The sequence below is a fragment of the Panthera uncia genome (assembly GCF_023721935.1).
Source record: "Panthera uncia isolate 11264 chromosome A1 unlocalized genomic scaffold, Puncia_PCG_1.0 HiC_scaffold_17, whole genome shotgun sequence".
NCBI lineage: Eukaryota > Metazoa > Chordata > Mammalia > Carnivora > Felidae > Panthera > Panthera uncia.
In genome coordinates, this window is record NW_026057577.1 from 93,462,629 (window position 1) to 93,475,408 (window position 12,780).

The following is a 12,780-nucleotide window of genomic DNA, read 5'->3' on the forward strand; positions in this document are numbered from 1 at the left end:
AAGAAAACAGAAATCTTGTTTGTGGGGGTTGATTCTGCTTGAGGCCAGACCCCCATGTGCTGTGAGACATCCAACTTCTGGATGAAGACTCCATTCTACCTACAGGTAGTCAGGCTTCCATGGCAGCGGCCAGCTGAATATCTGTCTGATGCTTTTGCCTTTAATACGGCTTTCACAAGAATCATCATGATAATAATTATAATAACATAACAAATCACAATCATAGTGGCCAACATTTATCCAGTGTTTGCCAGTGCTAAGAGCTCCCCGGGTCTAATGTTTGATGATGCTCACAATAAAGCCATGAGAGAGAGCAAAGCTTATATGCATTTTACAGATGAGGAAACTGAGGTGCAGAGAAGTTAGGTAACTCGCTTCAAGTCACACAGCTGCAGATTTGGGATTCAAAACCAGGTCTGTCTGACCAGGGCCTGAGTGAGTTTTCCAAACTGCCCTCACATTATAGAATCATGGGCTTAACTTAAAGCCCTCATCAATGCACATGAGAATTCAGTTTAATGTCTCTCTTTAGTTTTCCTTTCTTTTTTTAATTCATGGACCAAATATTTCCTGTGTCACTGTTCTGTACTATGATATGGTCAATAGTGGGAAACAAAACATAGTTCTTGCATCATGGGACTAAAAAGAACTAAAAGGGAGAGAGATTGGGCCTTTACATGGAGATTAAGAGGGAACAAAACAAGCTAGTATCCTGGTCCTGGAGATTCCTTAGAAGGGGCACTTCTCCAGTCTAGGATTTAGGGAAGGCTTCCTGGAGAAAGTGACATCTAGGCTGTGACAAAAGGAACAAACCAGAGTTTAGCAGGAAAAATTGGAATTAGGACAAGTGGCATACTGGGCATAAGGAAAAGCATTTGCTCAAATATGAGACAAAATCAGACACTTTTCAGGAAAATGCCAGAAATTTAGCATGATCTGATCTGAACTGGGGGTGAAAAGGGGCAGTAAGAGAGAAAACTAGAAAATTAAGAACTGATTTTTTAGGGACTTATATGCTCTGCAAGAGTTTACATTTGGTTCCTGGGGTGGTAGGGAAACTTCCAAAGGGGGTTCTGTCTTGGGATGCCCATGAGCTGTCAGCCACAGAGATCAGCCTTTTCTGGCACACTACTTAAGAGTTGTGGCCTGACAGTGGGACTGGCCATTTGGTAAGGAGACCGTCCTGGGACAGTCAGAATGCCTGATGATGGTAATGTCAGCACCTGGTAAGTTGCCAATGATTTCTAAATTCCCTGTGGTTGCTCAAAAGCCAGCTAATGCCACAAGGCAGGATGTCATTCATGATACTTTTTAAAGATGCTTCTCCAGAAAATGAAGGTTACCCACCCAGTGCATAAGAGTGGTGCCTGGGATACTGAGTAGAGATTAGGAAATCAGGTATGCATCTTGGGAAAAATGCAAACTGTATTAATTGGTGTATTAACTGGTATGTAGTTTACTCTACTATGGAAGAAAACCATTTACTTATTTGAAATATTACACTTTTATAGAACTTAAGAGTTTGGGCTTTCAACTCAGACATATATCAGTTCAAACCTGGGCTTTGTTGTCTATTTGCTGAAGCACTTGGGGCCAGTTATGACACTCTTTGTGCCCAGGTTTCCAGGTCTCTAAAATGGGGATACTAAGAGTAACTACCTTTTATGGCATTTGGGACTACTAGGTCAATTAAGTGAGACAATGTAGAGAAGGTATTTACCACCGTGCCTGGCATGTAACATTCAATAAATAATGGTGAGCATTAATATTTCAGGTAAGTCTCCTTAAGAGCTGAATGACAAATAACTCTCAAAGGTATACACATTTAAACACTGTACATGTAAAGCTGAAGGAATGAATTAATAATGGTAGAATTTCAGACAGAGGGGAAGAATTAGGACACAGAAAAGGGTTGAACCATTCTTGGAGTGATACCTTTAGCTTATCATACCACATCTGACAATCCCTTTCCTTCTCCCTCTCTCTTTTTAACATTTTATTTGGAAATAGTTTCAAACTTACAGAAAAGTAAATATACCCATTAGATTAATCTATTAACATTTTGCCTCATTTGCCTTTTTTCTCTGCGCACAAACATGCAGTTGCACACACACTTTTCTTTTTCTTTTTTGTTTCATATGTTCTTATTTATACTTTTTCTGAATCAGAATCTCACCTTCACACACACCTTTTCTGAGCCATATGAAGAAGTTGCCTTTCACCTCTGCATCCTGTACTGTGTGTTTCCTAAGGATGAAGGTGTTCTCTCACACGATCACGGCAGAGTCACCAACACTATAACTTCAAGGTCAATACACCATTTTTATCTAGTCTACCATCCACATTCCAATTTTGTCAGCTGACCACAAAGGGTACTTTATAGTGCTCTCCCCTTCAAGGGCAGTTTCCAGTCAAGAATCAAGCTTTGCATTTAGTTGTCATTTTTGTTTGGTCTCTTTTAATATGGAATGTTCTCATCCTGTTCTGCCTTGACATCAGTCTCTCTCTCTCTCTCTCTCTGAAACGAAAAAGGGGGCATCAGACATACCTTGGTTTGAATCCTGGCTTTCTCACTTTAGGGGCTGAGTGACCCCCAGCAGCCTATTTCATGTGCTGAGCCTCGGTCTTCTCATCTGCTAGATGGGAGCAGTAAGAGTCTATGGTGGGAACTCCACGAAACCATGCGTGGCACTAAGGCACTTGGTGAGGAGCCTCGGACCTAGTAAATGCTCGGTGCATTTGATTAATGTAATAAGCATACTGTTATTAATAATGTGTTAGTAATGTAATGTTATCAGCGTAGCTCTGCCATTTCCTTGCTGGGTGACCTTGAAGCATTAGCTTTGCCTCTCAGAGACTCAATATCCTTGGCTGTCAGAATGGAGCTTTTATTTATTTATTTTTATTTATTTACCTGGAAAGAAAGGGAGAGAGAGAGAGAGAGAGAGAGAGAAAGCAAGAGAGCACACAAGCGGGAGAGGGCCAGAGGAGAGAGAGAAAATCCCAAGCAGGCTCCACACCATCAGTGCAGAGCCCGATGCAGGACTCGAACTCACGAACTGTGAGATCATGACCTTAGCCGAAAGCAAGAGTCGGACGTTTAACCAACTGACCCACCTAGGAGCCCCCATGATGGAACTTTTAATAGCTTCCTCCTGGGATTGAAGGACACACGACAAGTGAAGTGTCCAATGTCAGGCTGGCACGCACAAGTGTTAGGTAACACCTGTTCCCTTTCCTCTTACAAATGCCAGGCAGCTTCCATCGGCAATGCCTCCTGCCTCCACTTCCCTTGTCATGCAGAATTCTCAAGAGGCAGACTTTGTGGAAATTAACTCCAGGGGCAAAGCCCTTACAGCAGGTGCTGTCCCATGAGAAGTTCTGGATCTCCAAAGATTAAGGCTATGGAGCAGAAACTGGAGACCCCGCCCTCCCTGTGGCAGCTTTTCACCAAGTGTATTTTGGAATAATCTTTTTTCTCTGTTGATCAAACAAATTGCCATCGTGGGTGTGGTGGGTGTGGTGGGGGTTTGGAGGAGGAATGGTGGTGCTTGCAGATTCACTGTGATTCATTGTTGATTGAAATTAGAGTTCCAGGATCCTTGTAACCTTCGTGTCCCTATGGAAACTCTGACGTGGTGACCACTGAAAACTGAGCTCTCCAGGGCTGTCCGAAATGCCCACAAGTGTCAGCAGCGTCACCTCCTCAGGGAAGCATTCTTTGCCCTCTGCACCCAATGTTACCCCTGACCCCCAAAATCACATGCCCTGTTTTATCATCTTCTTGACACTTAGTGCTGTCTGATAGCTGGTCTGGTTTTTCTGTATACCTGATTCTTACCTGTTCTCCCTGACTAGGATATAAACCCCAGATGTCAGAGAACATGATTGTGTTCTTCTCCACCGGATCCCCAGCCTGTGACATGGTGGTCACCAATTTCATCGGTTACCAATATTTGTAGGCTGAGTAAATGAATCTTCTCCCACTCTGATTGATCTCCCTGTGATGATGGGGCACGGCAAAGGCAAACTGATGAAACTCACCATGTGTTGGGCCCTGTCATGACTTTGGGCTCTGTGATGGACAGGTTAGGACTGAGTTAGGAAGATCATGACATTTGACCCCTGGGAGCCAGAAGACCAGCTTCCAGACAGACCTGAATTTGTATCTCCTTCTTACAAGCTGGGTGACCATGGATAATGCACTTTACTTCTCTCAACCCTCTTTTTCCTCATCTGTAGAGTGGCTATAATAATATCTGCAAATTCCTTAGGGAGTCCTGAAGAATCAGCTAAGAATACATTTTTACAGAAAATGTCATTCAGGTAGTTACTACTCTTTAAAGACTTATAAATTCAGATCCTTCCTTCTCAGGCAGAAACGGAACGATCACTGTGGCCAGGGCTAATGTGACACCCAAAGCCCCCAATAAAATAACAAATTTATTATTCAACCAAATCCACAGAAACACTTGGTCTTGTTAGATGTCAGTATCCTGTGCAACAAAAGGGTTGACAGAGTGGCCTTTAGCAGTGAGTATGGGGGATACATCCTAGAGAAAAGAGGAGGGAGAGTCACTGCTCCTGTCTTCCCTCTGCTGCAAACTCCCCTTGCCCAAAGCAACACACATCCCCCATTCGTTCAACATCTCACACATCTGTGTTTAGCTTCTCAGGAAGCCAAGTCAGCAACATCTCGTCCTGAGATGTGGCTTGTGTATGGCCTGCCCCAGGGGGCCTTCCTCTGGGTGAATCTGTGTAATCTGGCTTGTTTGTGGACAGAGGTAGGTGGCCTCTAGCTCAGAGAGGCAGGCTGCAAGTGACCTTCTCTAACTTGACTCTACAGGTTTGTTTGCAAGAACACAGACACGCAAGTGGCCGCTGACAATATGTGTTCCGACATCATATACGGGGCATATTTTGCTCAGAAACATGCCCTGTTAGTTGTTGAAACCTTTTTTGCATTCCCTGAAACAAATGACACTATAGTGTATTTTCTTTTGGGGGGCAGTAAATAAAAGTCTTTTATGTTGACAATGATAATATTATATTCTACAATCTATTTGCATTTCTCTATTCTGTGGATTTTATTGCTTGGTATAAATCCCCAGGCTGAGGCACATTAAGCTTCACTGAGGGAGAAACAGTGCATTTTATCAAAGGGCTGGACAGCTACGCGCACAAGATGTCACCTGCAGGGATTGGTTTTTGCCCAGATGTGCAGGGAATATGTATGGGGGAAAGAAATGTCCGTGCGTGTGCAGGTTTTGGCAGGTGCGCATGAAGCCTGGAAGGATTTTCTTTGGATCCACAATCAAAATGGATTTCCAGGAGGGACCTTGTCTGAGCACATGCCTCTTTCATGTGCTGCATATAGCCCCATCCCTCCAGGCAGGTCCTCAAGAAAGCGATCGGCACCTGCTTCAGCTCTGGCCAGAGCTCGTTGGCCCACGTGGTGGGCGGAAAACTGAAAGGAGGACAGAGAAGCATCTTAGAGACTCGAGGAGGAGTTGAGTCTCTCACCACCTTCCTGCAGGTCTTCTGAATACTTCTGAGCACAGGAACCTCTTCTCTCAACAGGCAAGTCAGTAGTTATTGAGATAAAACCACAACCCAGGCTCGAGCCAGGGTTAATATCAACCATCCGCTGTCCACAGAGCACTGACTGTGGGCCATGTATTGTGCTAAGCACTCTCATTTAATCCTTACAACAATCCCTGTGAGGTAGGTGCTACTACTACCCCATTGTACAGATGGGGACACTGAGGCCTAAAGTTCCACAGCTGGTAACTTGCAGAATAGAAATTCCTCCCCTGGGCCGTCTGGCTCCAGCTGTAGCTATTCATGGCAGGAGAAAAATACGCTAAGTGTGTCTTAAGAAACCATCAGTGGTGGTCACACAACCACTCCAAATATGAAGAAAAAAATGAAACAGCAGTGGTAATGGGATAATAATATTATCCCATTATATTGTGGGATTGTGTTGTCTTGTTGTCTGGCGTAAGTTAATTTCCATAATGTTTTTCTATTTCAGTCAAAGTGGTCTTCTTTTTTTTTTCTCTTCTAGTGACGTTTCCCAGGTGTAAGAAGTGGGAATATGTCAGGCAGCTACATTTGAGAGTCTTTGTCTCTATTAAAGAGTTTGATTGTAACTTTACCCCAAATCCCTTGGAAAAGACCAGACAGTCCCTGCTCCAGCTCCACTTGGAAGGACATCGCAAATGTGGTGGTTTCTGGGCCACTGGTTAGGTTAAGCAAATGGGTTTCCAGACATTCAACCTTTAATGGGAAAATTCTGTGGCTTGGATCAGTAAAGTCATAAAGTGTTCATTTAATTATGTTTCAAGCCCATTTATCTGTTTTTGAGTCTAAGGAAGATGTATTCCATCAGAAAGGGTAGATACAAGGGATGAGTAAATGATTTTTCTCTTTTTTCCCCTGACTCATTTGAACAGCTGCTTCCAAATTGAACCTTTAAGTATGGCATTTGTGAGTGAAATTGCCCCCTTTTATTTGCAAGGTAATTGAATCTCATTTTTCACTTTCCATTTCCTTCTAGAAGAATCAAAATGTTTTTAGAACTTGGCTTCTCCGTGGGCGATTTTATAAGGTGGGAACTTCAGCATCATACCAGAGACTGGTGTGCTGATGGCATTCAGGACAATTCAAGACAAGGGCAGTCAGGCCTGTTCTCTGCAGCTGAACCAAACCCACCAACCCCCGAGAGCATATTGATTTCACTGTGTTTGCACTTGAAACACCAAAGGAATGTCCACACCTTGTCCTTGGGCCAGGGCTGAGGGATAGGAGAGGTAGACCTTTGTCACCCTTGAAGAAGCTGAGGGGCACTATCACTCAGAGGCAAAGCCTGGAACCGTGAGCTAAATTGGCTTAGATTGGTGTCTCCGAAAGTGCTGGACAAATGAGAGCTGATTTTAGGTGGCAAGTGGATGGGACTTTAAATGATCTTGAATCCCATAGTAACATAAGATTATGTTTCCAACTGTCTTTCAATTCTTCTGATTACATAAAGGGCAAAGTCTCCATTTGATGCTCTGTCTTTAACATTTTTCTCATCTTGTTTTTTAAATAAAAAAAAGACCAGGCCTGAGTCTTGGGCCTTTAGAAGGTAACAGTTTACAGTTTCCATTTAATAACGTTGTTTCATTTTTTATTGTTTTGTTCTTATGATAACTTTTGATTGATGGCATTTTAAAGGTCGGATATAAAGTTTTATTTTAAGACAAATGGGTTAAGATTTTTTTTTTACTTTTTGTTAAAGTTTATTGATTTTGAAAGAGAGAGAGAGAGAGAGAGAGAGTGAGAACTAGCAGGGGAGAGCAGAGAGAGGAAGAGAGAGAATCCCAGGCAAGTTCCTCACTGGCAGCATAGATCCTGATGCAGGACTCTCACTCATGAACCGTGAGACCATGACCTGAGCCTAAACCAAGAATCAGATGCTTAACTGACTGAGCCACTGAGGCGCCCCAAGATTTTTTTTTTTACTATTAGTAAATGATGTTTGTGGTTGTGGCAAAACTCACCTGCATGGCATCTGAGCGCTACAGCCTGGGATGCACTGGTTTCAGTGGACCAGCAGGAAACTGGAGGAAGATTGGTTTCTCCCAAACTCACAGATGTGATTTCCAGTCATCCCTCTGCCCTCACCAACTGGGTGCTTAGCTCGCTTGAGCTTCAGTTTTCTCATCTGTAAAGTGGGTGTTACGAGCAGCTGTAGGAAAGCGGGCTTCTTCTGTTTCCTAAGACCCAGACGCTGACCTCTTGGTGGAGCCTCAGGAAGTCAGGTTCTCTTCCTTCAAGGTTAGTTGCATCCTGCTTCCTTCATGCAGAGGCTCTGAGTTTGCCGCTGGGTGGGAGAAAAAGTGAGTCGCAGTTCATCACCCCTGCAGCCTGGAGGAGAAGTGTGCTCCTGAGGCCAGAGAATCAAGCAAACCCATCTGGCCAAGATGGCTCAGCAGCATGAAGGCCGAAGTTTTGTGCACAGGCAGGCTTTCCCTTCTCAGGCAACAAATCTTTGGCAATCGGAGGCAGGCTCTGGATTAAGCTTAATTAAAATTCAGTCTTAATTAGGGCCATTACTTAAAATCAACTCTATGTAATGAAGCTGTGTAATCATAATTAAGCCCAGAAATGGAATTAGGAAGCACAGAATGTTAAAGCCAAACACAGATGGGCCCGGGGCCTATGAGGACAGAGACAGGACTTCTGGATTCAACAGAATTTCAAATAGCTAAGGACCAATGATTGCATTGATGTGAACCTTGATGGCCGTCAGGACAATGAACTAATCAGAAAGAGGATTCGGGATACATGGGACCCCAAGATGCAAAGCTTGTGTGACATTACAGGCAAGAGGATGGGGCAGCATCAGGCAGAGGGGACCAATGTATGCTGAGGAGAAACAGGGGCACTTAGCAACATTTTACATTGACAACTTCCTCTGTATCCAGCACTGTTCTGTTGTGTGTGTGTGTTTTTAAATGTATGAGCAAATTTTATTTTCACGATCACTCTGTGAATGGGTATTACTATTTCCTCCAACTTACAGATAAGGAGTCTGAGGCTCAGAGAGGTTAAGTAACTTGCCAAGGTCACGCCACAAGTAAGTGGCAAATACTAAAGGCTGCACAAATGGTACTTATTATAAAGGTACTATCTGTCTGTTTAACTCTGTTGGTCAGAGTTAGTAAAACCTACAAACAACACATGTGCAGAAGCTATACCTAAGTCCCAAGTGAGGTCACTTACCCATGATTGTCCCCAGATCCAAAGCCTATGCCTCTATTTTATTTTTTTTTAAGTTTATTCATTATTTTTTAAGTTTATTTATTTGAGAGAGAGAGAGAGAGAGCCAGAGAGAGGGAGAGAGAGAATTCCAATGTCCACGCTGATAGTACAGAGTCCAATGCAGGGCTTGATCCCATGAATTGTGAGATCATGGCCTGAGACGAAATCAAGAGTTGGATGCTTAACTGACCGAGCCACCCATGTGCCCCAAGCCTATGCTTCTAACACCGTCAGGATAGGTCAGGCATTTAGGTTCAGAGAGGAAGGTAATATCAGGTACTAATTCCAGAACTGCAGAGCTGGAGGGGGAAGAGAAAGGAAGAGAGAGTTCCATCTGATACTTGTTTTTTTGGCTTAGCATTTTAGTTTTCCTTGCTCAGGAGACCCTGGGAATTATACTCAGGAGTGGAAAGGGGATATTTGAGCACCGGTAGCTTCCCCCCCCCCTCCCTGAGCTCCCTATTGTTCAGAGCATGGCTCATGTCTCATACCTCTTATGCCATCATCTATCTGTCTATCTATCTATCTACCAACTCTTACACCATGTGTGTGTGTGTGTGTATGCACACAAATACCATGCTGTCCCAGAAATACTGTCCAGTCTAGGGTGCCCTCTCAGACTCTTGTTTTTGCTCTCAATCAAGTCAAACCAGCAGGAAGGACTTCTCCATGCCCAGATTTAGAGCCAGATATGCCATTGGTGCTGGAAATGTCCTGTGATTCATGTTTCCCAAACAGCCTCAGGCCCACCCAGAGATTCCTCTCAGTGTCACTCACTCCACAGTGCTCACCTCCAGTGATGGGGACATCACTACTTACTGAGTTAAATCCTTCAGTTTTGGAAGATAGTGTAGAAGGGACGTTTGGCTTAGGCCTAGGCCTAATGATCATGAAGGCCTTCCAATTCCAGACTTTTGATATCATCTCTAAATGAGTGATACACACAATCCGTATGTGGAAATATTCGTTTGTTAAATGCAAATGTTTCAGTCATATCACATTTTATTTTTTATTTTTTGCAAGGATGTGTTAGCCTTCCCCATTTTTTATATACCAGGAACCTGAATTGTAAAAGAAGACACATCATGGCCTGGTCCACTATCTACATCTAGGAGGCCCCAGGAATTATCAAAGACCTTTCCATTGCAGTGTTTCCACTCTGTGTGGAGGGTTAGGGAACATTGCCTTGGTGAGTGCCTCTTGCTTATGCCCTGGGTGTCCTTAGCATGGAAGCATGGGAACTAGAGGGAGGTCTTGCTCTAATTAAAAGGGGTTTAAGTTTGCTGCCCAGGACCAACATTACATAGCCAAGAGCACTGCTGTTTTGAGGAGGAGGGCAAACGGTGGGGGGAAGAGAGGCAGTGGCCAAGTCAGGTTTCTCAGGATCCTAGAGACCCTGCTTGGTAAGGAATGGAGCAAATTCCTTGTGCACATGCCAGGCCGCTGAACCACACAGTTCCAGGGGCACCCTACGCGTGGTGTTCTATGCAAATGTCTCCCAATGGGGTTGTGCCACATGGAGGCCCTGATGCAAACCCCAATCCCAAAGGGCACTCCCAGAGTAAGCTGGTGCTACATGAGGGGGCTGAACCCCAGATTGCAAGGTATTCACAGACACTGGCTCATGAGGAGGCCACCGTCCCTCTCCCACCCATGACCTCTTTGTCCTTTATCCTGAGAGCATCTGCCTCTATTTACACTAAATAGCTCCAATGCCGTTTGCTGGTTCCTGTATTTTGGGCAAGCTGAGCTGGAGGCCCCTGCAGCCGGTCTGAGCAGGTAGCTGTGCTGGTGATGGTCACGCGGAAGGTCCTGCTCTTCCAACAAAGTTTAGCAAACACCTTATCTCCCAGAAAACAGATGAGGTAATGTTTATGAAAGATCACTCTGTCCCTTTCCACTGGGCTGAGGGGTGCCAGTGTGACCAACTTGTGCCAGAAGGTGGACTCTCCTCAGCCACCTTGCTCCCCCATTCTCCTCTCCTGCTCCCTCATTTGGGTAGGAAACCTCACCGATGTCCTTTCTTACCGCAGATGGTGGGAGAACAGGACTCTCCATTCTGGACAGTCCATTCAGGACTCACCTTGGCCTTTGTGTCTCCACTTTTCAAGGCACATTCACAGCTCCCTTATTTGAGGAAACTGAGGCAGAGAGAAGTAAAGCGTCTTGGCCAAAGTTACAGGCAGGGTGGTGGCTGGACTGGGGACCCAGGGTCCTACTTCTGAACTGCTTTATTTGTGATCACCATTCATTTAAAGATTCCTTATTTTTGAGATGGCTGGCTGGCTGGATGGGTGGGAGCTAGCCATAGATACAGATCAAAGAAAGATAGCTCACAAGCAAGTAACAGGTGGAAAGATAGAGATGCTTGTGTAAGTGTAGATGGTTCCTGAAGGATACATAAAAACACCGTGGACAATAGTTGCTCCTGGGAAGGCAATGGGGAATCTGGGTGAGAGAGACTGCTTTTTATTCTTCTTTACCTTTGCTTCCTCTGAACTGTTGAAGTATTTTTCTTGCACACATATTAGTTTTTTTAAATGTTTGTTTATTTATTTTTGAAAGAGAGGGAAGGAGAGAGAGAGAGAGAGAGACAGCAGGGGAGGGGCAGAGAGAGAGGGAGACAGAGAATCCCAAGCAGGCTCCACACTGTCAGCGCAGAGCCTGAGGCAGGGCTCAATCTCATGAACCGTGAGATCATTACCTGAGCCAAAACCAAGAGTCAGATGCTTAGCTGACTGAGCCACCCAGGCACTCTTGTACACATACTAGTTTTAAAAAATTCCCTTTTCTACTTTTATTTGTGGTATGATTTTCATGTGTTTGTCCACAGGAGAGATTGGAAGCCCACACTCTAGGAAAGTCACACAGCGGTGGAAGGTGGGTGACATTCAGTCTTTGGCATCTGAGAACCCATGTGGCTGCCCAGGTTACCTCTATCCCTGCCTCCGTTCCTGGAGGGCCTGTTTGCAGAGCAACAGCAGAGATGTTTATTTCACTGGTGCTTGCAAATAGGACTGATTGGAAGCCACCTATATCCCCACAACTTAGAACTCGTTAATGATCTTCAGTTCAGCTGCATAATGGAATACCATGCAGTCGCTAAGAATAAATCAGAAATCCTATACTTTCTGCACTCGGTGTTAGATTCCACAGCGGAACAAACACCTCTTGCCTTATGCAGTCTGGTTTCATGGATTGCACAGGCTCCTTGGTTGATCTGGATGTCAACCTGGCCTGGGGGCTGCTGTTCAGCGTTTAGGGTTCCTCTGAAAGGGAATGCAGAGAAGTCAAGTCAAAATGTGCCAAAGATGTTACCAACAATCATGTCTTGGTTGTGATACTTTGAGTAACTTATATTATTTTTCAGTTTTTCCTTCTATTTCCAATATGCAAATATACTTCCTAATTAAAAAAAATAAACATTTATAAAGAATCTTGTAGATAAAGAACAATAACAGAAATCACTGCACAGGAGGACTGGAAGGAAATAAGACAAAATGCTGCCTTTAGATGGTAAGATCATAGATGATTTTTTTCTCCTTATCTTTATATTTTTTTGAATCTTCCGCATTTGATATGTTTACTTGCATAACTGGGCATTCATATTTAAGATGGCTTTTTTTTTTTAAATGGGTGGAGAGGGGAAGATAGATGATGCTATTGAAAAGCCAGAGCTCCAGACTCTCCAACGCCTGTTCATGTTAACTGGTTGCTATTTCATGGGCCCCTAAAATGTACAAGTCACTGGGCTGGGGGATACAGAGGTGAAGGAGATGTGAATCAGTTAATCAAGAAAGTCACAGTTCATTTGAGGAGATAAACCCTTTCTGATACAAGATGCAGGGTCTCATCCCAGAGCATAGGCTATCAGAGTAATTATCATAATGCTAGGGAGAAACTTCTCTGTGTGTCTTAACCGTGTCAGTTTGGAGCCTCAGTGTCCTCTCCTGTGAATGTAGCCTACCCCAC

General features: G+C 44.1%; 1 long non-coding RNA gene across 1 annotated transcript; it reads left to right on the forward strand.

The window, feature by feature from the left end:
- Positions 1-7,730: 7,730 nt before the first annotated feature.
- Positions 7,731-12,330, forward strand: LOC125935154 (uncharacterized). The gene is made up of 3 exons (XR_007461610.1): positions 7,731-7,821; positions 11,642-11,688; positions 12,243-12,330. It is a non-coding gene; the product is annotated as an uncharacterized LOC125935154 (long non-coding RNA).
- The last annotated feature ends 450 nt before the right edge of the window (positions 12,331-12,780 follow it).